At 40.9% G+C, this 27,528-nt stretch overlaps 1 protein-coding gene across 8 annotated transcripts in view; it reads right to left on the bottom strand.

Moving 5' to 3' along the window:
- ZBTB20 (zinc finger and BTB domain containing 20) overlaps window positions 1-27,528 on the bottom strand; it is a 980,340-nt gene that overhangs the window by 859,649 nt on the left and 93,163 nt on the right. Inside the window, exon 1 of one of the 8 annotated variants that reach the window (XM_056559923.1) lies at window positions 11,241-11,475. The exons of the other annotated variants lie outside the window; for them this stretch is intronic. The gene's annotated coding sequence lies outside the window, so the exon portion shown is untranslated. Of the gene's footprint in view, window positions 1-11,240; window positions 11,476-27,528 lie in introns of those variants that run through there. 8 annotated transcript variants of the gene reach the window in all.

Here is a 27,528-nt window from a genome sequence, read left to right as displayed (position 1 = left end):
CAGCAGTGATCACACAGGTACTTTCTTTCCCTTACTTCTAGGGCCAAACATAGCACATCACTATGATTGGCCAGAGAAGTAAGGGAATGAAAGTGACTCTTCTCTGCTGTGCCATGACATAGTGCTAGTTAACAAAAATATATGATAAGTTTGACACAAACAACAACATTTTTTTTACCAAGTGGTTAAGACCAATGGACCACATTATAAGTGAGTGGGGTCCATCAGGTTGGGTTTCTGTTGTCTTTACATTCTAATGGACACTATAACATAGATCAGGGGTCTCAAACTCCCGGCCCGGGGCCATTTGCGGCCCACGGAACAAAATTTTGCGGCCTCTGCCAGGGATCTGGAATTTGTATCGCCCGATGCCCGGGACATGCAGTTCCGGGCGCTGGGCAGGCGATTTCTTCAGACATTTAGCCCTGCTTCAGGCAAGCAGGGCTAAATGCCAGAAGACTTCACACACTTCAGCAAACACTGCTACATGGGACCCGGTGCACATATGACAAGGCAACCAGTCCTGCCCCGTCATTGAACTGCTACTTACATCTGCCTGCAGGTGAGTAACGTCATCGCAAGCGCCACACAGGGACACCGATGTCCAGTGCGTGTGATGATGTCACTTATAGGCGCATCTCTGCCAGCAGGAAGTCCCTGAAGGCAGATGTAAGTGGCGCAGTCCAGGTGGGGAATCTGTACTAAGGCTACCTAATGTGGGGAATCTGTGCTATGGCTACCTAATATGGGGAATCTGTGCTATGGCTACCAAATATGGGGAATCTGTGCTATGGCTACCTAATATGGGGAATCTGTGCTATGGCTACCTAATGTGGGGAAACTGCTGCCTAACTAATGCTCCCCCCCCAGCAGTAGCACCCCCATCATCTGTCAGCTATTACCACAGGGGGGGTAGGGGGAGTGTGGGGGATGTTTCTGGTGGATGATGGGGTTGTTACTGCTGGTGGGGGATGTTGCTGGTGGATGATGGGGGTGTTACTGCTGGTGGGGGATGTTGCTGGTGGATGATGAGGGGTGCATGATGGGGGCATTATATGTGAGGTGTGCATGCGGCCCAGCCTCACCCAGCCTCTACCTCCAGTGGCCCCCAGATAATTTGAGTTTGAGACCCTTGACATAGATGTTAACAGAGCCCTACTGACACTTATAAAACCAAGACACATTGAGGTTAATTTACAAAAAAAAGAGTCTGAGTATTAGGGAATGAGCACCAAAAATGTATGGCATGCGCCCAAAATGCTAGACACTTATTTGGTTGCAAAAAGGTGTCTGGAGAAGGAGGCGTAACTAGAAGAAGTGCCAAAAATGTGCCAAATTTATTAACATCATTTGCTAAACACTGGTGTAGGGCACAATGGCCATGAGAAGGTATGACGATAAAGCTCTAACAAGGAGCAAAGCAAAAAAAAATTCTGCAATTTTAATCATTTGTTTTTTGGTATTACATAAAAATATACATTTTGCAACACAATTGATTCATCTCCCCCTATAATATGGGTATAAATTACTAGATACTTGTGCAACACATAGAAACTGTCACCAGCAAACTTCGGCATTGAAAGTAGCCCTAACTTTTGCTAGAGCCCAAATTATATAATATATATAAAATAGAAATAGAAAAATCTAAAAATTGCTATATATTTTTTATTTTTTTTTGCTAGAATAAATGCATGCTTTTTGGGCTGTAAATACCACCCAGAACACTTAGCAGGGGGATTTGTCAACTGGCGTGCACCTGCTAAATTGCATCTACGCTGTGAGATTTTATCATCTAATTTTGCACTATTTTCACCGTTTTCATGTTGCCTGTCCTAGCTTTGTCATTTGCTTTCTGTGCACTTTTTAGGGGGGAACGTAGTTTGCAAATGCGCTGGTTGATGCGCTGACTTACACAATTATATACAGTGACCAGCTAGCGTATGAACGTGTGTGAGCTTTTTACTCTCTGCGCAAATAAGTGACGTGCGCCACAATTTTGGAAAAATACACGCTTGTAGAGCAAGTTCGCATTGCGCAAAAATCTGTGCTCATGATAAAATTCTGGTATTAGAAATGGGATGAAAATAAGTGTGATATCTCTTTTAATTTGCCCAGTTTTTCTGAAGGGGCCCCTGTGTCTAATTTAAGAAATTGCGCATGCAAGATAAATCGAATCAATTTAAAAAAGAATGCACAATGGGGGGAAAACACACCCACCAATGAACTTCCCACATCCTACGCCTCTTTGGAGTGCAGCATACTTGCACAATTATTTTGCGCGGCAATTATTTTTACGCCGATGATAAATGCAACAAATCTATGTGTGCAGACAAAAATGTAAAAAGAGCGCAAAGTGCAAAAACAAATCATGCGCTCGAAACACGCCAATAAAATAACGTAAAAGCAATGATAAATGCCCCCCTTAAAATAAACACAGCTTTAGGATAAATTCACAAACCGCATATTTGTTGCAGAAATTTTTGCAACACATGTTTTCACATGAATAGGACAATCGCAGAAATTTCTGCAACAAATTCTGCAGCTTCTGAATTCCCCCCTAGAGCAGACACATTTTAAGAATATTGTAGAAATCCCATCTAAACAACCTGGAACTCCGGGTAGAGGGTAAATATACAAAGGAGCCTCATTGCTGTGGATTCTACCTGTAGAAATACATTAGTAGAAAAAGGAGAAACAATTTTACAAATCTTATCCACGTGCTGCAGATTTTATTTTTATTTTTTGCTGCGTGGTATCTTGCACATTATTTGTAAATATTCTGCAGATTTTCTTACTTGACTTCAACGATAAAAAACTGCAACAGAACCCACAAGCAATAACGTACTGCTGCAGATTTTACCAGGCAGATAGATATGCAGCAAAATCTGCATCTGTACTAATATTGTTATTTTTTATAGTCATTTTTATTTATTTTTAAAATAACTTACTGGGAAATCTGCAGCAGTACATCCGGCACCAAAAATCTGCATCATGATTTAAAAATATATATATATGGATCTCGCTATAAAATTGCAGTTCTAGGTGGATTTAACTCAAAAGGAGTCATCTGGGATTAGAATCAAATGAAAACTGAGTTGGAATATCCAACGTGATAAAAGGGTAAGAATTGCACAGATTTGAGGGAAAAAGGGCCAAAAAAAGACATACTGGCTGCATGTTAGTTGGGGATTAATAGGAAAATATGAAGTGTCATACCAACATGACAGGTTTTTTTGGGGGGCGGGGGTTGGAAGTTTTTACGCTAAGTGGCAATATTTTTCTCTCCCATATTTGGAAAAAATTGGTAGAAAAAAACCCCTTTCAGATGTGCACAATAGTCAAACACTGGTGATCCCCAGTACAAGCTCCAGTTGCCACCATAGTCACTCTCTTGATAAGTGGACGACATGTAACTCGTGCAGCCAATCGGCGGCCGTAAAAGGCCGTAAAAATCCCGTCCAGTACTCCTAGTTATAGGAGCCATGATGTTAGGATTGGCTGCTGTAGTCACATGTCCTCGGCTTTTCAAGACAGAGCGCTGAGTACTGGGGATCACGGCTTAATCGTATGGGTGAGTAACCACAGTTTTGTTGTTTTACCACATTTTAGGCCTTTTAAAATAAATAAATACATAAATAAATAATATTAAAAAAAACTGATACAAAACATTTACAGTAGTGCTCTAATACATGTTACATATACAGTAAGGCAAGTTTGCAATTAGACTTGATTGTTCTGCGTATACAGCTCCCATGCATTCCAACATGTCTCCATGGTTACAGACTACAAACATATCCTGCGTAGTCTGATCCTGCAGTCATGTATAACTCTTTCCTCTGTCTCTCTTCTTGATAACCTATACGGGTACAGTCACTTGGTAGGGTTTACAGTGAGATTCCCTCTACAAGTCTGAGCTGCAGTGGGGTTTTTTGCAGCTGAAAATCTGCAGCAGATTACATTTATTTCAATAGGGTCTGATGCAGATTTTCTTTACTCTAAACCCGCCCTTGTGAACGGTACCCTACCAGCGTTTCTCAACTAGGGTGCCTCCAGACCTGTGATCCAAATGTGTTAGGAAGCTGAACACCTTGTTCTCATTGCATTCAGCTTCCCTCATCATACATTGCATATTATAGTGTTTCCCAACCAGTTTTCCTCCATCTGTTGTAAAGCTACAACTCTCAGCATGCCCGGACAGCCTTTGGCTGTCCGGGCATGTTGGAAGTTGTAGTTTTGCAACAGCTGGAGGCATCATGGTTGGGAAACACTGACCTATACATTTCACAAGGTTAGTTTGCAGTTGATAACTATGGACTCACTTGGGTTTGCATAGGAGCTGTATACACAGAACGGGACAATTTTAAATCAAAATGCAAACCATGGTTGCAAAAGTGTCCATATATGGATGCTGTCAGATTCAATTATTTTTATAAGTTGTACATCTTGGCAAAACATTAACCTTTCTATTATACTTCATAAGAAAATTTTATTTCCTTTTTATTAAAATCATGGCTAATTAAAAAAAGACCACTAGGGGTCCCCGTACCATCCAAAAACATAATCCTGTCCGACTGCAGCATCATCTTTGTCCCAGCTGAAACACAGGCAGGGACAAAGTCCAGGAAGTGAGGGTGCGAGTAGCACTCCTCTGTGCTCACTCCTGTCCTTTCAGACTGCAACATGAAAACAGGGGTTACAGAGCAGCCTGCAGTGATTGGATAAAGAGACCCAGCACAGCACAGCAGACTCAGGAAGGAAGTGAATGTATGGTGAGTGAGGGCTGGCTCAGTGCTTGCTTCGGACACACTCCTTCTTGAGCAGTGGATGTCAGAATGACTGAGTGGCAGAACAGAGGATGAGAGGCCCAGCACTCGGGGAAGAAGATGAGTCATGTAGAAGGAGGACACGCCCCTCCAGAGCACAAGATGACAAGGCAAGTGAGCAACAGAAAGAAGGTATTTGTGAGAGAAATATAGGTGCTAGACACATAAAAAAAATGTATGTACATGATCAGGATTGGGTCCTGAGTAAGGCTGGGTTCCCATTACGTTTTCCCCCATACGGGAGCGCATACGGCAGGGGAGAGCTAAAAACTTGCGCTCCCGTATGCCTTTCTATGCGCTCCCATATGTAATTCATTTCAATGAGCCGACCGCAGTGAAATGTTTGGTCCGGTCAGCTCCTTTTTGCCCCATATGCGTGGTCGACCATGGTTTTAGGTGAGGGAAAAAGTGCATACGGGGCAAAAATGAGCCGACCGGACCAAACGTTTCACTGCGGTCGGCTCATTGAAATGAATTGCATGTGGGAGCGCATAGAAAGGCATACGAGAGTGCAGGTTTTTAGCTCCCCCCTGCCGTATGCACTCCCGTATGGGGGAAAACGTAATGGGAACCCAGCCTAACATAACTTTTTTTTTTTTTTTTTAGATATGCCGATACAGAAAATCTGCAGGGTTTTTAAACCAATATCTGCGGCATAGCAGGTATTTAAGGTGAGCACTCTTTAAGGTGATCTGTTATTGACCACATGACTCATCTGGTATTGACCATGTCCTCACCGAAAAACAGTAATAAAAGTTTTGAAGTCTACAACGACCGACCGAATATACGTCAGTGCAACAGATCCATTTGGGGTAGCGGCTAGAGAAGAGAAGACAAGACTTTTTCCATAAGATGTATTTATCGAACATATTGATAAAATGTTCCATCTTATGTGCCGTCTAAAAGTGCGGTGATTGTGGACACCGGCGGCGAGTACATTACACAACGCGCCACTATTCCTGTAAGAAGCCGTGCATTTCAGACGTAGAAGAGAAGCGACATGATCATTACTGAAAACATTTCACAAACATCCTCCGACATCTTCAAACTTTTCTCTCGCCGAACCAAGAAATTTCAAAATAATCTCTAGAAAGCGGAATATCATAATATACGGTAAAGGCGACGGCTACGGTCCTTTGAGGACACTATGAGAGTTGATGCCCATGGCAAAGGGCCGGTAAGGAGAATGCATGGCGGCGCACCCAAAGCTGTGGGCACTTAGTGTGCTGCCATATGGGGCTTCGGTAGAGCGGCAAGTTAGGGAAGTATTGCAATCCTTTATCATACAGTAGTACCTCCTTAATATGCATCTGAGGAAACATTCTACAATAGAGAAACACTCGGTATGTCTACAAATGAGATCTGAGGCAAACAGAGATATTGGCCGGTCCCAAAAACATCTGTAGGTTGGGTACGACAGCTTTCTAAAGGAGACTGGGCACAATATATCCATTTATTACTCTATGGGCTGCACCTGATCATTGGCTGTGATAGATAGATAGATAGATAGATAGATATGAGATAGATAGATAGATAGATAGATAGATATGAGATAGATAGATACATATGAGATATGATAGATAGATATGAGATAGATAGATAGATAGATAGATAGATAGATATGAGATAGATAGATAGATAGATATGAGATAGATAGATACATGAGATATGATATATATGATAAAGATAGATATGAGATTAATATTAGGTAGATAGATATGAGATTAATATTAGGTAGATAGATGGATAGGTAAAGAAGGGTGTGAGAAGGCACCAGGGATTGACCTCTGTGCCGGTGACTATCCAGGTAGCCAGCCCAGAATCAATGTAGTCAAAGTGCCGAAATCACAGCACCAGCTAGGTCATGGATCTTGAAAAACTGGATTATTAATAAAATAATCCAGTTTTTCAAGATCCATGACCTGGCTGGTGCTGTGATTTCGGAACTTTGACTAGATAGATATATAGATATTATAAAGATAGATATGAGATCAATATTAGGTAGATATATATATATATATATATATATTAAGGTTGGGGTCTATAATAGAAACAAAAATACACACAAATTATTTTGACATAATACCAATTTTTTTTTAAAGGGCAGTATGTTATCTAAGATTACTCAAATAAAGATAGTTTTGAGAAACCCCCCAAAAAATAAAAAAAAAATACAACAACAAAGTATGTCAATGTATCTTCATATGAACTGCGTTCACTAGTTTTCAGTTTTATTTTAATAATTTTTTTTCTCATAATTTCAGATTTTATCATTCCTCTTATCTTAATGAATGGGTATGAGTTGCGGTACATCTGCTGACTGATGTGTCTGTTTATGAAGGGACCTGATGAAACATAATAAAGACGTAACAATAACGTTATATAAGTGGCTGCATAAAGCCATATTGGGGCACAAGTACTCTGACCTCACAAGTGTTCCCAAAAAATGACGACCCAAGTGCCAGGCTAATAAATAAAAAAAAGTATACATTTTAAAAAAAAAATGTTTTTACTTGCCATGTCACAGCCACGCTTTCCTATATACAAGACGGACGAGATGCAATAAAACATTACAGTATTTTATAGCCTATGACTGCAAAGGTAAAAGGGTTAAAAATCCATATTTTTATTATGGGGGGGGGGAAAGGTGCAAGGCAAAACACTGTACATGGATTGAGGGAGCATGTTTAAAAAATAAATAAAAAGAATACGGTAGTTTGATTTAAATAAAAAAAATTAATAAAAAAATAAAAAAAGGGTAAAACCTATATCTAAATATATAATTAAATAATGCATTTCCAGGCATCAGGTGTAGCAATTTCAAATATCTGAATCTTATTACGATATGAAAATAAAAAATAAAAAAAATGTTTTTTCAAAAGAGTCTGATGGAAAAGGTAGAGGAGCTGGTAAGCTGCAGAAAACCAGTTAAATCTTGGCACGTAATTCTTTCATTTCAGCCCTGGAACTTTGAGATAAACAATAAAAAAAACGAGATAAAATAATCCTTGTATGCCGTGGCTGGTAATGTATAACTTTTAATACAGTCATGTGAATACACCATGCCAGTCACATTGTTTGATATATTCCTGCCAACTTGTATACATCGACGGGGGCAAGTTTAACCCACATCCAGTATTAGAGGTCAGGAGATAGACGGATACAGCTAAATCCCATTATTCCATTTTCTTTTATCGTCCATCTGCAATATCTACAAATGAACTCTCGGGCCGCTTTCTGAATACACTAAATGGATTTCTAGTCCTGGGCACTGTGGGTCCCGTGCCAACTACCCTCCTGTTGCCCCCGCCTCCTCCAATTGCTTTCCAATGTCTCCAAAAGTTTACATTCACACCCAATTTATTTGCAGATAAAAAGTTAAACTTTGTTTCCTATTAGAAATGGCTGAGACTGTAAATTTGGTGTAGGCCTCAAATCTCCAAAGTTCAATTAAAGTTTAGTTACCATTAACATATAAGATATATATATATATATATATATATATGTATATATATATATATGTAAATATAGAGATAAAAATGATTTTATATATATATATATATATATATACACACACACATATATATATTATAAATATAAATACACACATATATATATATATATATATTTATATAACAGTATATATAAAATATATATTTATATACACACGTACAAATATATATATATATATATATATATATATATATTTTTTTTTTTTATTACTGTTTGCATAGCTAAATAGAAAAAGCTAAAAAAAAAGTTACTATTTACAATAATATATAAATAGGATTACTCCATATTAATTCCCTCTCATTAAAATACATTGTTTTGGGTGGATACCCATGGGCGTGTTAATGATAATGGGGGGGTATACTAAGGACTCTAATGGGGGCAAAACTGTCCTCTCTCTTTAAATATGTAAATTAGCAGTTAGGATTATTTCTGATTGACGTCTCTTAAGGGTCACACTCAACCCCCTATCCTCACATTCCAAAAAAGTTATATAAATAATACGGTATATGGATGTATAGTTCAAGGTTACTGACAGAGTAATAAAATGAACTCTATTATAACAGACCAATGGCATGGCTGGACCAGATGCCGCAGTTATGGCCGAAAAAAGAAACCATCGAAAACCGACCGCGTGATCCAGATTATTATTATTATTATTCTTTTTTTCCTCTCATCTATAAACATCAGATCACATTTATTTATTTTTCTTGAGTTATTGGATTTTGTCACAAGATTAAACAGACGGAGGTAGCTGGTGCCCAAGTCTATTTTTTTTTTTTTTACTAATAATGCAAATCTTAGCCAAAAGAAATGCAAACTGTGGAATAAAGTTGCTGTAACCCTTGCACGTACCGACGGGTGCTCGTCTCCCTGTCCATACATTATGCACAGGGAATACATGCTGCACCACACAGTCAAGTTACATTTCCCTCTAAACTGAAAATCCAGTTGTTGTTCTTGTTCTGCTTGTGATCAGAATTGCCAAGGGCTGTAGTTTTCCACTCCTCTCATTTGTCCAGTCTCCATTTACATAATGTATCCTATGCCTGAACAGTTAACAGCTGAGAAAGAAGGAAATATAAGGAAACATATAAAAAAATAAAAACAAACAACCCATGCAATAGTTTTTTTTTTAAGCCAGTTTAAGAAATAATACTTTTAGAAAAAAAAATATCCAAATATGCATTAGACGTATTTGTGGTTGTACCCGGATAGGTGTCACAGTACGTGGGTAATAACCCTGTGTTATCAGAGGGTACTAACCCTGGGATGTCTTGTACCTGTTGGATACAAACCAAAAAAGTAATTTGCATTCACGAAAAAGTGGGCCGCAACTACCCGGCGGGTACAGGTACAAGTGACATTATGCTACTTCAAAAAGCCGCTCTGTCTGAGGGTACCCAGTGAACCCCCTCCCCAAACACAACAACAACAACAACAACAAAAAAGACACAAACACAACAGTGCAAAAACTGAGGCATACAGAAGGAAAGCTTGGCCCTGATTTTTGATGACAATCTCTTTCCCAAAAAAAAAAAAAAAAAAAATACAAAATAAAAAGAAGAAAGCTTAGTGATTTTTTTTGTAAACTCTTTATGCAACAGTGACTCTCGGTGTCCGTGCAACAAGCAAAGCAGCAGTGTTACTCGTAGGGAAAAAACAAAAAAGATCTGAGATGAGAAGAGGCAGATTATGCACACAAACCACAACACAACACAAAAAAGCAGATCTCGTCTTTCCTTCCATGCTGCAAAAAACAAAAACAAAAAAAAAAACTCTGCCGAAAAGCCTTTCCAAAACAATGGTCCAAGGCCCAGGAAAACATGCCGGATATGTCTGGATACTTTTTATTGCATTTTATTTTTATGCTTTTTTTGTTTTTTTTTTAAATCACAAGCATTATTTTATTTATTCCCCAAATACAAAATGGCTCTAGACACTAAAAATGTCTCTAGCAGGGACAATGACACACCCCCCCCCCTCCTCTCCTGAGCAGACACACCTAACAGCAGGCACTTTTTCTCTTCCCAACACTACCTGTTCCAAAGTTTTCACATTTTACAATAAAGAAACGTTAGCTGCCGAGCTGGAGGAGAACAAGTTGAGAGCACACAATGCTGTTTGCTTCTAAAAATAAAGAAAAGAAAAAAAGGGAGGACAGATATGCAACCCCAGCTCTCCGGTCCAAAGTAAATAAGGATAAAAAAATAAATAAAAAAGAAAAGAAACTAAAATTCAGTCCAAAGTTTAACATACAACAACAACCTGCTCCACATTTACATTTTCCTATTCCTTTTATATATATATATCTTGTCTTGTCTTGTTTTTTTGCCAACTTTTAACACAGGAAGGAACAGATTAAATAAATAAAATCAGCTATAAAATAGACATCTCGGCACATACTAAAAAAAAAAAAAGATGCAAAAAAGGATATAAAAACTGGGAGCTGTATAAACAGGAGACGAGACTGAAGAGATACACACACACACAGGAGAGTTTCGGACGAGTGACTGATATTGATTTCATTAGAAACCGAGGAAAATAAAAAATAAATAAATAAAAATAAAATAAAATAGAATAAAAGAAATTTAAAGTAAAAATGCCGAACTGCCGGAGCGGTCACACCCATAAACACAAACAACTGTAGGAGAGAAGGATGAAGAAATAAAATATATATATATACATATATATATATATAATTTTTCTTTTTTTAGGGAGGGGGTTTGGTAGGCCCCAGGAAACATGTTGAGCAAAATAAAATTCAAGGAAAAGAAGAAACTGTAAGTTGCCGGATACATTTCGTGCAAATCGAAAGACAAGAATAAACAAAATGTGACTGAAAATTAAAAAAAGGCGAATGAATTGGATACATTTTTGTTTTCTCTTTAAAGTTAACTGGCCTACCTTGTTTCCCCCAGAGCTGAGTTTTCTTCTTATAATCGGAGTCTCCCTGGAACTACAGTGTGAGTGGTAATGACTGCCTGCCTGTCTAATGAGTCCATTTTCCTGCGCTTGATGTTGTGTATATACACACACTGCAACCTACCTTACAAACCACAGAGACGAGAGAGAGAGAGAGTGGAAAAGAGGAAGAGAGAGAGAGGGAGAGAGAGAGAAAGAGCGAGCAAGAGTATGTGTGTGTGTGATAGAGGGAGAAAGACACAGACAATGCCCTCCTACCAGACAGCAGACAGCCCTCCTTCCTCTATCTAGCAAGCAAAATACTCACTCGTCTACTGCAGCAACAGGTTCAACACTGCTTGACTAACACACTGCCAGATACCAGCAGCCAAAAAAAAAAAAGGGACCAGGGACACACAGACAGTTCGGAAGGAGCAGCCCCACCTTCCCTCCCCTTGCTCCCGCATTGTTTTTCAGCCACTGATTATATATTAATGTCACCCGTTTTGTCAGAGGTTGTACAGCCTATTCAGTCACAAAAAAATGGTGACAGGCGTAATTGCTTTCCTAATAATTTCCTTTTTTTCTTTCTTTTTTTTCTTTCTTTTTTTATTTATTTTTTAAAGCTGTAAAAATTAAAAAATAAAATAAAACAGCAACAAAATGAAGCCAGAAATCGGGGAGAGCACTCAGGAAGCAATATCACCTTCTACAACTTGCAATACGGTCCTCGGCGACCTATATCGGTGTCTCCTGCTATGAAGTATCAATATAGAATAAACAAAGAGCACGTACGTGCACTCACCGCTAGGCAGAGACAGTCGGGTCTGGAAGTCCGGTAAGGGGGTGCCGGGTCACGACATAGGGGCTGGTGTGTGGTGCTCGGAGGCTACGCCTACGGCGTAGCCTCCGAGCGCCACTCAACCAGCGCCTAAGCCGGACTTCCAGGCGTAGCCTCCGAGCGCCACACCCCAGCGCCTATGCCGTGACCCAGCACACCGTTACTGGACTTCCAGGCGTAGCCTCCGAGCGCCACACACCAGCGCCTATGCCGTGACCCGGCACCCCATTACCGGACTTCCAGGCGTAGCCTCCGAAAGCCTCACACCAGCACCTATGCCGGACTTCCAGGCGTAGCCTCCGAGCGCCACATCTGAGCGCCTATGCCGTGACCCGGCACCCTATTACCGGACTTCCAGGCATAGCCACCAAGCACCACACACCAGCGCCTATGCCGTGACCCGGCACCCCATTACCGGACTTCCAGGCGTAGCCTCCGAAAGCCTCACACCAGCACCTATGCCGGACTTCCAGGCGTAGCCTCCGAGCGCCACATCTGAGCGCCTATGCCGTGACCCGGCACCCTATTACCGGACTTCCAGGCATAGCCACCAAGCACCACACACCAGCGCCTATGCCGTGACCCGGCACCCCATTACCGGACTTCCAGGCGTAGCCTCCAAGCGCCACTCACCAGCGCCTATGCCGGACTTCCAGGCGTAGCCTCCGAAAGCCTCACACCAGCACCTATGCCGGACTTCCAGGCGTAGCCTCCGAGCGCCACATCTGAGCGCCTATGCCGTGACCCGGCACCCTATTACCGGACTTCCAGGCATAGCCACCAAGCACCACACACCAGCGCCTATGCCGTGACCCGGCACCCCATTACCGGACTTCCAGGCGTAGCCTCCAAGCGCCACTCACCAGCGCCTATGCCGGACTTCCAGGCGTAGCCTCCGAGCGCCACACCCCAGCGCCTATGCCGTGACCCGGCACCCCGTTACCGGACTTCCAGGCGTAGCCTCCGAGCGCCACACACCAGCGCCTATGCCGTGACCCGGCACCCCATTACCGGACTTCCAGGCGTAGCCTCCGAAAGCCTCACACCAGCACCTATGCCGGACTTCCAGGCGTAGCCTCCGAGCGCCACACCTGAGCGCCTATGCCGTGACCCGGCACCCTATTACCAGACTTCCAGGCATAGCCACCAAGCACCACACACCAGCGCCTATGCCGTGACCCGGCACCCCATTACCGGACTTCCAGGCGTAGCCTCCAAGCGCCACACACCAGCGCCTATGCCGGACTTCCAGGTGTAGCCTCCGAGCGCCACACCTGAGCGCCTATGCCGTGACCTGGCACCCCATTACCGGACTTCCAGGCGTAGCCACCAAGCGCCACACACCAGCGCCTATGCCGTGACCCAACACTCCATTACCAGACTTCCAGGCGTAGCCTCCGAGCGCCACACCCCAGCGCCTATGCCGGGACCCGGCACCCCATTACCGGACTTCCAGGCGCAGCCTCCAAGAGCCACACACCAGCGCCTATGCCGTGACCCGGCACCCCGTTACCGGACTTCCAGGCGTAGCCTCCGAGAGCCACACCCCAGCGCCTATGCCGTGACCCGGCACCCCGTTACCGGACTTCCAGACCCAACTGTCTCTGCCTAGCGGTGAGTGCACGTTCATGCTCTTTGTTTATTCTATAAAATAAAACAGAACAAGCACAAAGCTGGTTGGCCTGATGCACATCAGATTTATTTTTCTTAATGAACGATATTTACGGATGCTTGACCCCCCCACCCCCACCCCAAAAAATAATAAAAAATAATAGAAAATATTCCTGTAATCTGCAAGCCGGGTCAATGTGCCAGTACAGGGGTAGGAGGGGTGGTGGAGAGAGTGCCTGCTCCTACAGTTATAATAATATGCAGTACTTATGTCTGAACAGGTGCAATGCATATAGTACATAGTGTTACCAGGACAGAAATAAAACGATACACCGAAACCTTCCTCCAAATTAAAACTCCGGCCAAGGGTTATTTTAAAGGGAAGCGGACGCGTGGATGCTTGTCCCATTTTTTTTTTGTTTACTGGCATGAAAATAATATTCCTGTGTTAAAAACTGATATAAAAAGTATTTAAGAGAAGAAGGCGAAAATGATTTTGGAGGGAAAGTTGCCTTTCTTTTTTTTTTTTTTCTCTTTTATTCAGACCGTGGAATCAGGATGCAGATTGTAGAAATTGAGATAAGAACTGAGATGTGGGATTTATGGCTGGGGTGTAAGGGGTTACTCGCGAAAGCATCAATGGTAAAAGATATTCATTCTCTCAGCACCTGTATCCAGTGACCTTGTACTGTTCAGGACTAAGCAGAATATATAAAGGATGAAAGTATACAAAGTGCAAAACCGTGCATAAAACTACGCAAAGCACAAAAAGGATAAAAAGTGTACAAAGTAACTGTACTACTCCTAATGCAAAACCGTGCATAAGACTATTAAAAGCACAAAAAGGATAAAAAGTGTACAAAGTAACTGCACTACTCCTAGTGCAAAACCGTGCATAAGACTATTAAAAGCACAAAAAGGATAAAAAGTGTATATAAAGTAACTGCTCTACTCCTAGTGCAAAACCGTGCATAAGACTAAGGCTGGGTTCACACCACATTTTTGCCATACTGTTATCAATCAGTTTTTCTAAAGAAAACCGTATGGCAAAAAGCCCGGATGGAACTGTATGGGGAAAAAGTAAACTGTATGCATTTTTAAACCATATACTGTTTTTAAAAGTGCATACAGTTCCGTCCGTTTTTATAAAAAAAAAAAAAAAACATAAGTTTTTGAAAATTTTGTCCATTTTTAATGGAAGGGGTGTTGGGTGGGGACTTTAGGATGCAAATGTGCATGTGTAAAGTAAAAACCGTATACGGTTTCCCGTATGGAACCGTATACATGTGCGTTCCCCATTGACGTCCATGTTAAAAAAAACATATGCGGTTGCAGTACGGTTTTTAAACCGGAGACAAAACCGTGGTCAACCACGATTTTGACTCCGGTTTAAAAACTGTACTGCAACCGTAGGCGTTTTTTTTTTAACATGGACGTCAATGGGGAACGCACATGTATACGGTTCCATACGGGAAACCATATACGGTTTTTACTTTGCACATTCGCATTTGCATCCTTAAGTCCCCACCCAACACCCCTCCCATTAAAAATGGACAACATTTTCAAAAACTTATTATTATTATTTTTTTATAAAAATGAACGGAACCTTATGCACTTTTAAAAACAGTATAAAAACGCATACTGTTTTCTTTTTCCCATATGGTTCAATCCGTTTTTTTGCAAATCAGTTTTCTTTAGAAAAACTGATTGAAAACAGTATGGCCAAAACGTGGTGTGAATCCAGCCTAAGCAAAGCTTAAAAGGGGTATTCCAGGCAAAAACTTTTTTTTATATATATATCAACTGGCTCCGGAAAGTTAAACAGATTTGTAAATTACTTTTATTAAAAAATCTTAATCCTTCCAATAGTTATTAGCTTCTGAAGTTGAGTTGTTGTTTTCTGTCTAACTGCTCTCTGATGACTCACGTCCCGGGAGCTGTCCAGCTCCTATGGGGTTATTCTCCCATCATGCACAGCTCCCGGGACGTGACATCATCATTGAGCAGTTAGACAGAAAACTTCAGAAGCTAATAACTATTGGAAGGATTAAGATTTTTTAATAGAAGTAATTTACAAATCTGTTTAACTTTCCGGAGCCAGTTGATATATAAAAAAAAGTTTTTGCCTGGAATACCCCTTTAAAGGATGAAAGTATACAAAGTGCAAAACAGAGTACAAAGTAACTGCACTACTACTAGTGCAAAACAGTGCATACGACTAAGCAAAGCAAAAAAAAGGATAAAAGCATACACAGCAACTGAATTACTCCTAGTGTAAAACAGTGCAAAATACCAAGCTAAGCACAAAAAGGGTAAAAAGTATACAAAGTAATAGCACTACTCCTAGTGCAAAGCAGTGCATACAACTAAGGCCTCGTTGGAAAACGTCCGTGACGGGACACAACAGAAAACAACGGATCCCGACAGATCCCTTTTACTATTATGGGGTCCGTCGGGTGTCTTTTGACTTGGGTAGCGGGAGGAAAAAATGTTGCATAATGTATTTTTCCTCCCGCTATTCTCCCCGGGCTCCCCGACATATGTCACACTGCCGTGTCACAACGGCAGTGTGAGAGAAGCCTAAGCAAAACACAACAATTATGTGTGTACCGTATGCAAAGTAACTGCACTACCCATAGTGCAATATAGTATATAAAAATAAGCAAAGCACAGAAAGATGATAAGTATATACAAAGTAACTGTATTACCCCCTGCCCCTTAGTGCCACATAGTACAGTATATAAAACTAAGCAAAGCACAAAAATGATGTGTGTATAACAAAAGTAACTGCACTAAGGCTATGCAAAGTATAAAAAGGATTTAAAGAGTACTTGTCACCAAATAAACTTTTCTTAACTAACTCAGGCTATGTCCCCTAACTACTCCTAACACCCCTCCCACCCCTAAAAAAAGCTGTGTATCATACCTTTATTCTTGCTCATATGCAATCTCCCAGCAGGAGAAAGTGGGCGTTTCCCAGCAGGCGTGACATCACTGAAGCCTGCTTGAGGACCACTTCCGCCCTCACATCATTGCAATGCTGTGATAATTAGAAAACTTCAAGCTCTATGCATGTTTCATTGAGGCTCTGTGCAGCTTTCAGTGAGGCTCTGTGCAGCTGTCAATCAAGCTCAGTTGCGTTTGGAAAATTTAGTTCTGAGCGCTGGTGCGGGCTTCGGGGGTCGCCACACCCCCTTGTGATGTCAAGGCCACACCCCCTCAATGCAAGTCTATGGGAGGGAGCCTGAAGGCCGCCATGCCCCCTCCCACTGACTTACATTGAGGGGGCATGACCTTGATGGCCGACCCCCGCAGCGCGAAAACAGCATTAGGAACATTTAGTTCCGAAGGCTGGCCAGTAGAGTACCCCTTTAATTGTGGCAGGGAACAGAACAGAGCCACCTAGTGGTCGTTTTTTCTGTTACATTTTAAACATATTTATATTGATATTTTTAAAAGCAAGTGAATAGGGAAATGTCTTCTAATTACACAAGGAACACTATATTAAAAGTTTTATTCAGTGACAGGTACTCTTTAAGTATTCAAAGTAACAGCACTACCCCTAGTGCAATAAAGCTAAGCAAAGTATAGGAAGGATATAGGTATACAAAGTAACTGCACTAGCCCTAGTGCAATATAGTGCATAAAGCTAAGCAATGTATAAGGGTATAAGTATACAAAGTAACAGCTCCTGCGCTAAGAGGTGCTATGCAGCGCCGTACATTTACGGCGCATGTCCTTAAGGGGTTAAGATTAGTGTTGAGCAGCATAGGCCAGATTCAAATTTGCGATATACTATGCGCCTTAAAATTTGCATGCGCATGCGCAACATTGCATAATAAAAGAGCTAAAAGAAGGGAGGGATCAATAAGCGCAAAAATTTGCATATGCAAATTTCCGGGCGCCCACCAGTCTGACACAGTAACTAATATTGGAGCCTTGTTTACACCACAAGCTGGAAGCAGGGAGGGATGATCACTGTGATGTGTACTGTGGGGGAAAAATGTGAATATTCCTAATTGCGAATATTTAGCGCCATATTCGCGATAAATATTTGCATTGCGAATATTCGCGCCCAACACTAGTTAAGACCTCTCCACAGGTGATCAATGGGATTTAGATCTGGACTCATTGCTGACACTTCAGAACTCTCCAGCACTTTGTTGTCGTCCATTTCTGGGGCTTTTTGACATATGTTTGGGGTCATTGTCCTGCTGGAAGACCCATGATCTCGGGAGCAAACCAGCTTTCTGACACTGGGCTGTACAGTGCGACCCAAAATCTGTTGGTAATCCTCAGATTTCATGATGTCTTGTACACATTCAAGGCCCCCAGTGCCAGAGGCAGCAAAACAACCCCAAAACATCACTGACCTCCACCATATGTCACTGTAGGTTCTGTGTTCTTTTCTTTGTAGGCCTCATTCCTTTTTCAGTAAACAGTAGAATGATGCGCTTTACCAAAAAGCTCTATCTTGGTCTCATCTGTCCACAAGACATTTTCCCAGAAGGATTTCGGTTACTCAAGTTCATTTTGGCAAATGTAGTCTTTCTTTTTTATGTCTCTGTGTCAGCAGTGGGGTCCTCCTGGGTCTCCTCCATAGTGGGGTCCTCCTGGGTCTCCTCCATAGTGGGGTCCTCCTGGGTCTCCTCCGTAGTGGGGTTCTCCTGGGTCTCCTCCATAGTGGGGTCCTCCTGGGTCTCCTCTATAGTGGGGTCCTCCTGGGTCTCCTCCATAGTGGGGTCCTCCTGGGTCTCCTCCATAGTGGGGTCCTCCTGGGTCTCCTCTATAGTGGGGTCCTCCTGGGTCTCCTCTATAGTGGGGTCCTCCTGGGTCTCCTCCATAGTGGGGTCCTCCTGGGTCTCCTCCATAGAGTTCCATTTCATTTAAATGTCGACTGATGCTCCCTGAGCCCCTTGTTTGGGGCTGCTTATCCACCATCCGGACTATCCTGTGTTGACACCGTTCATGAATTTTTCTCTTCCGTCCACGCCCAGGGAGATTATCTACAGTGCCATGGGTTGCAAACTTCTTGATAATGTTGCGCACTGTGGACAAAGACAAATCTAGATCTCTGGAGATGGATTTGTAACCTTGATATTGTTGATATTTGTCCACAATTTTGGTTCTCAAGTCATCAGACATTTCTCTGCTCCTCTTTCTGTTGTCCAGGCTTAGTGTGGCACACACCGACACACAATGCACAGACTAAGTGAACTTCTCTCCTTTTTATCTGCTTTCAGGTGTGATTTTTATATTGCCCATGCCTGTTATTTGCCCCAGGTGAGTATAAAGGAGCATTACAGGCTTGAAACAATCTTATTTATCCACAATTTTGAAAGGGTGCCAATAATTTTGTCCAGACCATTTTTGGAGTTTGGTGACATTATGTCCAATTTGCTTTTTTCCTCCTTTTTTGGTTTAGTTCCAATACACACAAAGGGAATAAACATGTATATAGCAAAACATGTGTTACTGCAATCCTTTTCTGTGAGAAATACTTAATTTTCTTGAAAAATTTCAGGGGTGCCAACATTTACAGCCATGACTGTGGGTATACAAAGTAACAGCACTACCCCCTAGTACAATCTAGTGCATAAAGCTAAACAAAGTATAAGGATATAAGTATACAAAGTAACAGCACTACCCCCTAGTGCAATATAGTGCATAAAACTAAACAATGTATAAGGATATAAGTATACAAAGTAACAGCACTACCCCCTAGTGCAATATAGTGCATAAAACTAAACAATGTATAAGGATATAAGTATACAAAGTAACAGCACTACCCCCTAGTGCAATATAGTGCATAAAACTAAACAATGTATAAGGATATAAGTATACAAAGTAACAGCACTACCCCCTAGTGCAATATAGTGCATAAAACTAAACAATGTATAAGGATATAAGTATACAAAGTAACAGCACTACCCCCTAGTGCAATATAGTGCATAAAACTAAACAATGTATAAGGATATAAGTATACAAAGTAACAGCACTACCCCTAGTGCAATATAGTGCATAAAACTAAACAATGTATAAGGATATAAGTATACAAAGTAACTGTCCTTCTCCTAGTGCAATATAGTGCATAAAGCTAAACAATTTATATGGATATAAGTATACAAAGTAACAGCACTACCCCTAGTGCAATATAGTGCATAAAACTAAACAAAGTATAAAGATATAAGTATACAAAGTAACAGCACTACCCCCTAGTGCAATATAGTGCATAAAGCTAAACAATGTATAAGGATATAAGTATACAAAGTAACAGCACTACCCCCTAGTGCAATATAGTGCATAAAACTAAACAATGTATAAGGATATAAGTATACAAAGTAACAGCACTACCCCTAGTGCAATATAGTGCATAAAACTAAACAATGTATAAGGATATAAGTATACAAAGTAACTGTCCTTCTCCTAGTGCAATATAGTGCATAAAGCTAAACAATTTATATGGATATAAGTATACAAAGTAACAGCACTACCCCCTAGTGCAATATAGTGCATAAAGCTAAACAAAGTAAAAAGATATAAGTATACAAAGTAACAGCACTACCCCTAGTGCAATATAGTGCATAAAACTAAACAAAGTATAAAGATATAAGTATACAAAGTAACAGCACTACCCCCTAGTGCAATATAGTGCATAAAACTAAACAAAGTATAAGGATATAAGTATACAAAGTAACAGCACTACCCCTAGTGCAATATAGTGCATAAAACTAAACAAAGTATAAAGATATAAGTATACAAAGTAACAGCACTACCCCTAGTGCAATATAGTGCATAAAACTAAACAATGTATAATACAAAGTAACAGCACTACCCCTAGTGCAATATAGTGCATAAAACTAAACAAAGTATAACGATATAAGTATACAAAGTAACAGCACTACCCCCTAGTGCAATATAGTGCATAAAGCTAAACAAAGTATAAGGATATAAGTATATAAAGTAACAGCACTACCCCCTAGTGCAATATAGTGCATAAAGCTAAACAATGTATAAGGATATAAGTATACAAAGTAACAGCACTACCCCTAGTGCAATATAGTGCATAAAACTAAACAAAGTATAAGGATATAAGTATACAAAGTAACAGCACTACCCCCTAGTACAATATAGTGCATAAAGCTAAACAAAGTATAAAGATATAAGTATACAAAGTAACAGCACTACCCCTAGTGCAATATAGTGCATAAAACTAAACAAAGTATAAGGATATAAGTATACAAAGTAACAGCACTACCCCCTAGTGCAATATAGTGCATAAAACTAAACAAAGTAAAAAGATATAAGTATACAAAGTAACAGCACTACCCCTAGTGCAATATAGTGCATAAAACTAAACAATGTATAAGGATATAAGTATACAGAGTAACAGCACTACCCCCTAGTGCAATATAGTGCATAAAACTAAACAATTTATAGGGATATAAGTATACAAAGTAACAGCACTACCCCCTAGTGCAATATAGTGCATAAAACTAAACAAAGTATAAGGATATAAGTATACAAAGTAACAGCACTACCCCCTAGTGCAATATAGTGCATAAATCTAAACAATGTATAAGGATATAAGTATACAAAGTAACAGCACTACCCCCTAGTGCTATATAGTGCATAAAACGAAACAAAGTATAAGGATATAAGTATACAAAGTAACAGCACTACCCCCTAGTGCAATATAGTGCATAAAACTAAACAATGTATAAGGATATAAGTATACACAGTAACAGCACTACCCCTAGTGCAATATAGTGCATAAAACTAAACAATGTATAAGGATATAAGTATACAAAGTAACTGTCCTTCTCCTAGTGCAATATAGTGCATAAAGCTAAACAAAGTAAAAAGATATAAGTATACAAAGTAACAGCACTACCCCCTAGTGCAATATAGTGCATAAAGCTACACAAAGTATAAGGATATAAGTATACAAAGTAACAGCACTACCCCCTAGTGCAATATAGTGCATAAAACTAAACAAAGTATAAGGATATAAATATACAAAGTAACAGCACTACTCCTAGTGCAATATAGTGCATAAAACTAAACAATGTATAAAGATATAAGTATACAAAGTAACAGCACTACCCCTAGTGCAATATAATGCATAAAACTAAACAATGTATAAGGATATAAGTATACAAAGTAACTGTCCTTCTCCTAGTGCAATATAGTGCATAAAACTAAACAATGTATAAGGATATAAGTATACAAAGTAACAGCACTACCCCCTAGTGCAATATAGTGCATAAAACTAAACAATGTATAAGGATATAAGTATACAAAGTAACTGTCCTTCTCCTAGTGCAATATAGTGCATAAAACCAAACAATTTATAGGGATATAAGTATACAAAGTAACAGCACTACCCCCTAGTGCAATATAGTGCATAAAACTAAACAAAGTATAAGGATATAAGTATACAAAGTAACAGCACTACCCCTAGTGCAATATAGTGCATACAACTAAACAATGTATAAAGATATAAGTATACAAAGTAACAGCACTACCCCTAGTGCAATATAGTGCATAAAACTAAACAATGTATAATACAAAGTAACAGCACTACCCCTAGTGCAATATAGTGCATAAAACTAAGCAATGTATAAGAAGGATATAAGTAACTGCACCACTTTTAGCTGAATATAAAACAATACTGAGGGTGCGCTCACACTGAGTAAATAAAGAGTAATTCACGGCGAAAAATTTACGGGCGGAAAAAAGAATTTTATTTTTGCGTGAAATTCCACCCGCATTCCGCACAAATTGCGGGCTGAAATGGGGGAGAAAGAAGTGAAGGGTTTTTCAGCCATTTCCGCGCAATTTTTTTACCATTGACTTCTATTGATTTCTGCTAGCGGATTCCGCTAGAAGAATGAATATGCTCACTCTTCAAGCGGAACGGAATTAAGCGTCGGAATTCCGCTAGCAGAATTTCCGCAGTGTGAACAGGACAACGGAAAAAACATTAAAGTCAATGGGCAGAGGAGATGGGCATTAATTTGAAGCGGAGAATTCAAGAGGAAATACTCGAGTAAATTAACTCTTGAATTACTCCGTGTGAACGCGCCCTTATTATGCAAAATACAATGTAGCAGATAATGCTGCCCCATCACTGATCACTGATCACAGTGCAAGTTTCCCAACCGGGGTGCCTCCAGCTGTTGCAAAACTACAACTCCCAGCATGACCGGACAGCCGTTGGCTGTCCGGGCATGCTGGGAGTTGTAGTTTTGCACAGCTGGAGGCACCCTGGTTGCAAAGCGCTGCTCTACGGCATAGACGAAGCAAAAAAAATTAAAAAATAATTTAAAAAAAGCAACGTATATTCTGTGTATATGAATGCATAGTATAGTACGTGACGGCTCGCTTGGAAATCAGCGCGACGGTAATGACTTACAAGGTGCCAACGCTTCTCTCCTCTTGCTGCCTGGCAAATTACACCTTAGACATATTTATTAAAGAGGCATTGCACTAAATCACAGCAATCAGAATTGAGTTACGCTTAATTACCGCATGCTGCTATTTATTTTCATAAACGCATTAGCAAAACCTACTTTTTCTTTACCAACACATTTTTTTTATATGATACATTTTCTACAGTCACAGAATGCAGCAGATGATTTTGTTCTTTTTACAAATAGCTATCAGAATATAGAAAAAAAATTATAATAATAAAATAAAAAATATCATGTCCAGTCATCTGTTCTATTATAATTGTATATACGATGATTTAATGGAAAATTTACAACATTAATAAAAAATATATATATATATATATATACATATATAATAAAAATAGTAAATAATAAAAAATAATAATAATGGTATTAAAAAAAAAAAAAACAAGAAAGAAAAATTTCCCTGAACCACGTTGCATTGTCAATAATGATCAGTAGGTCGCGTTCCCATGTGCAGCTGAAGCCACGCCTCCATGCATTCGCCGATGAGTATGGACAACAATGCGCAGCAATTGGTGAACATATAGGGGGGTGGGGTTTCAGCACCTCTTTACCTGCATGTAGAAAGTCAGGCCTAAAGATATTTATTTATTTTAAAAGAGCCTAGTGATTAAAAAAAATTAGGACTAATACTTAAGGTGGCTTTGCTGCAGATATGCCGAGGCAGAAAATCTGCAGGATTTCCAAACAAAAATCTACAAAAAAAAAATATAAAAAAATGATATGTTACTGAATACCTAATCATGATCATGTACATATAATTGTTATGTGTCTAGCACCTATATTTTCCTCACAAATTCCTTCTATCTATTGCTCACTTGGTTTGTCATTCTGCGTTTTGGAGAGGGAGTGTCCACATCCTTAGTTGAGTGTTGGGTCTCTCCATCCAATCACTGCAGGCTGCTCTGTAACCCCCTCCTCTCTGTTTTCATGGCGCAGTCTGATAGGACAGGAGTGAGCACAGAGCAGTGCTAGTCCCGCCCTTACTTCCTGGATCATGTACATATAATTATGTGTCTAGCACCTATATTTCCCTCACAAATACCTTCTATCTATTGCTCACTTGGTTTGTCATTCTGCATTTTGGAGAGGGGGTGTCCACATCCTTACTTGAGTGCTGGGTCACTTCATCAAATCACTGCAGGCTGCTCTGTAACCCCCTCCTCTCTGTTTTCATGGCGCAGTCTGATAGGACAGGAGTGAGCACAGAGCAGTGCTAGTCCCGCCCTTACTTCCTGGATCATGTACATATAATTATGTGTCTAGCACCTATATTTCCCTCACAAATACCTTCTATCTATTGCTCACTTGGTTTGTCATTCTGCATTTTGGAGAGGGGGTGTCCACATCCTTACTTGAGTGCTGGGTCACTTCATCAAATCACTGCAGGCTGCTCTGTAACCCCCTCCTCTCTGTTTTCATGGCGCAGTCTGATAGGACAGGAGTGAGCACAGAGAAGTGCTAGTCCCGCCCTTACTTCCTGGATCATGTACATATAATTATGTGTCTAGCACCTATATTTCCCTCACAAATACCTTCTATCTATTGCTCACTTGGTTTGTCATTCTGCGTTTTGGAGAGGGGGTGTCCACATCCTCACTTGAGTGCTGGGTCACTTCATCCAATCACTGCAGGCTGCTCTGTAACCCCCTCCTCTCTGTTTTCATGCTGCAGTCTGATAGGACAGGAGTGAGCACAGAGAAGCGCTAGTCCCGCCCTTACTTCCTGGACTTTGTTCCAGCCTGTGCTTCAGCTGGGACTAAGATGATGCTGCAGACGGACAGGATTATGTACTGGGTGATATGGGGACCCCTAGTGGTGATTTTTATTAGCCATGATTTCTATAATAAAGGAGATAAAATGTTCTCATGAAGTATATTATAAATGTTTTTTGCCAAGATGTACAGCATGTAATTTTTTGGGGAATCTGAGAGTGCCTATTTAAATACATAGTTTTTTTCTTCTACACGTACCGTGTCTGCTGCATATTTCAGATATTTATTTATATTGACTAAATCCGCAGCATCAAATCTACGGCAGATGAGTTATGTGTGAATGTGCCCTAGGGATTGCCCCTTGCCCCCCCCCCCCCCCCCCCCCAGGGGACTGGGCTTTTTCCTACATCTGTACATACAGTACGTAAATAGCATACATAATGCACATACAGGAGAGTAGACTTATGCTGCAGGCCATGTGATTATGTCATTTTATCACAGAACCTGCCAGAAAAGTCCCACGTCTCTTTGAAGGATCCAAAGAGCCCAGCCACAGGATCGGCGGAAAGGTAAGTGGGATTTTTTAAATTTATTTTTTAGAGGACCTATCCGAGCGCTTTCCCTTTCTGGAGGGCACTTCCTATCTACTACCTACTGGGGGCATTACCTGCTAATTACCTACTGCGGGTACTACCTACTTGGAGCATTAACCTACTATCTAACTACTGGGGGTATTACCTACTAATTACTTACTGCGGGTACTACCTACTTGGGGCATTACCTTCTATTTTACTACTGGGGGCATTGCCTACTACCTACCTACTGGGGGTATTACCTACTACCTACATACTGGTGGCATTACCTACAACCTACCTGGGGGCATTACCTACTACCTGGAGACATTACCTATTACCTACCTACTGGTGGCATTACCTACTACCTACTTACTGAGGCAATACTTACTGGGGTCTTAAAGGGGTACTCCAGTGGAAAACAATTTTTTTTCAAATAAACTGGTGCCAGAAAGTTAAACAGAGTTGTGAATTACTTCTATAAAAAGCAATGTTAATCCTTCCAGTACTTATCAGCTGCTGTATACTCCACAGGAAGTTGTATAGTTCTTTTCAGTCTGACCACAGTGATCTTTGCTGACACCTCTGTCAGTTCCTCTGTGAGCAGAGAGCACTGTGGTCAGACAGAAAAGAAATTAAAAAATAAAAGTACTGATAAGAAGTGGAAGGATTAAGATTTTTAAATAGTAGTAATATACAAATCGTTTAACTTTCTCGCATCAGTTTATAAAAAAAAATAAAAATGTTTTCCAGCAGAGTACCCCTTTAAAACAGCTGATCAGCTGGGGGTGTCGGGAGGTGAATACCACCCATCTAATATTGTTTGAATATCCGGAAGAAAGGCTATACATTTTTACAGGCTGTCTAATCCCTTTAAGAGTAGGGTCACATGGAGTGTATCTGCAGCGTAATTCATGCTGCGGATGTGCCAACAGCTGTCACAAGGGCAGGCTCCCTGCTGAGGCAGGATAGCTCTGTGTGTCTTCTCGTAGCGGCGGATTTCTCATTAGGCATCTGCTATGAGCAGATACTGTGTCTACAGCAGGAAATCCAAACACACAGAGCTAACCAGCTGCAGCACGGAGCTCGCTCTTGTGACTGCTATCGGCGCATCCGCAGCCTGAAATAAGCTGCAGATGCGCTCCGTATGACTCTACCCTAAGGGTGTATTCACACGTAAAGTATTCTGTATATATTTGATGCGCAGAATTTTACAAAGAATTCTAAAGTACATTAAAATTAACTTCTGCAGTTCCGGATCTGCGATTGCAGATTTTACTGCTTCAAATCCACAGCGGATTATGTGTGTGTGAATGCACCCTAAAGGACAATTTAAAGGGGTACTCCGGTGCTCCAGCATTCTGAACATTTTGTTCAGAAAACTCGGAGCCAAAGGCCATGAAGGTGACGTCACTGCCGCACCCCGCTGTTCATGTCTATGGGAAGGGGAATGTCAACGCCCCCTCCCATAAACATGAATAGAGGGGGGGGGGGGGGCGTGACCTGATGTCACGACCACTGCCGCAGGAACCCTAGCAGTGGAGTACCCCTTTAAGGCTAGGCTTACACTTCGGAATTTTGTAATTCTGCTTAGTAATTAGGCTAAAAAAAATTCAGTCCACACTGCAGATATTCTGCTGTCAAAATAGTGATTTGGGTCATTCTTTAGGAAGAAACCCATGGGCGCACCAGCCGGGATTTTTCTGGATAGTACCGTATTTTTCGCCGTATAAGACGCACTTAAAAGTTGGTGCGTTTTATACGGCAAATACACATTAAAACCCTGTCCTATCGGATCGGTCCCTGCGGCCATCAACAGCTGGGACCCGCGGCTAATACAGGACATCACCGATCGCGGTGATGCCCTGTATTAACCCTTCAGACGGGGTAATCAAAGCTGACCGCCGCGTCTGAAATGAAAGTGACACTAACCCGGCTGCTCAGTCGGGCTGTTCGGGAACGCTGCGGTGAAATCGCGGCGTCCCGAACAGCTTACAGGACACCGGGAGGGACCTTACCTGCCTCCTCGGTGTCTGCTCCATGCCGAGATCCCCTGCATGGCCGGCGCTCTAC

Source organism: Hyla sarda, chromosome 2, assembly GCF_029499605.1.
Source record: "Hyla sarda isolate aHylSar1 chromosome 2, aHylSar1.hap1, whole genome shotgun sequence".
NCBI classification, from domain to species: domain Eukaryota; kingdom Metazoa; phylum Chordata; class Amphibia; order Anura; family Hylidae; genus Hyla; species Hyla sarda.
This window is presented reverse-complemented; position numbering and strand designations above follow the sequence as displayed.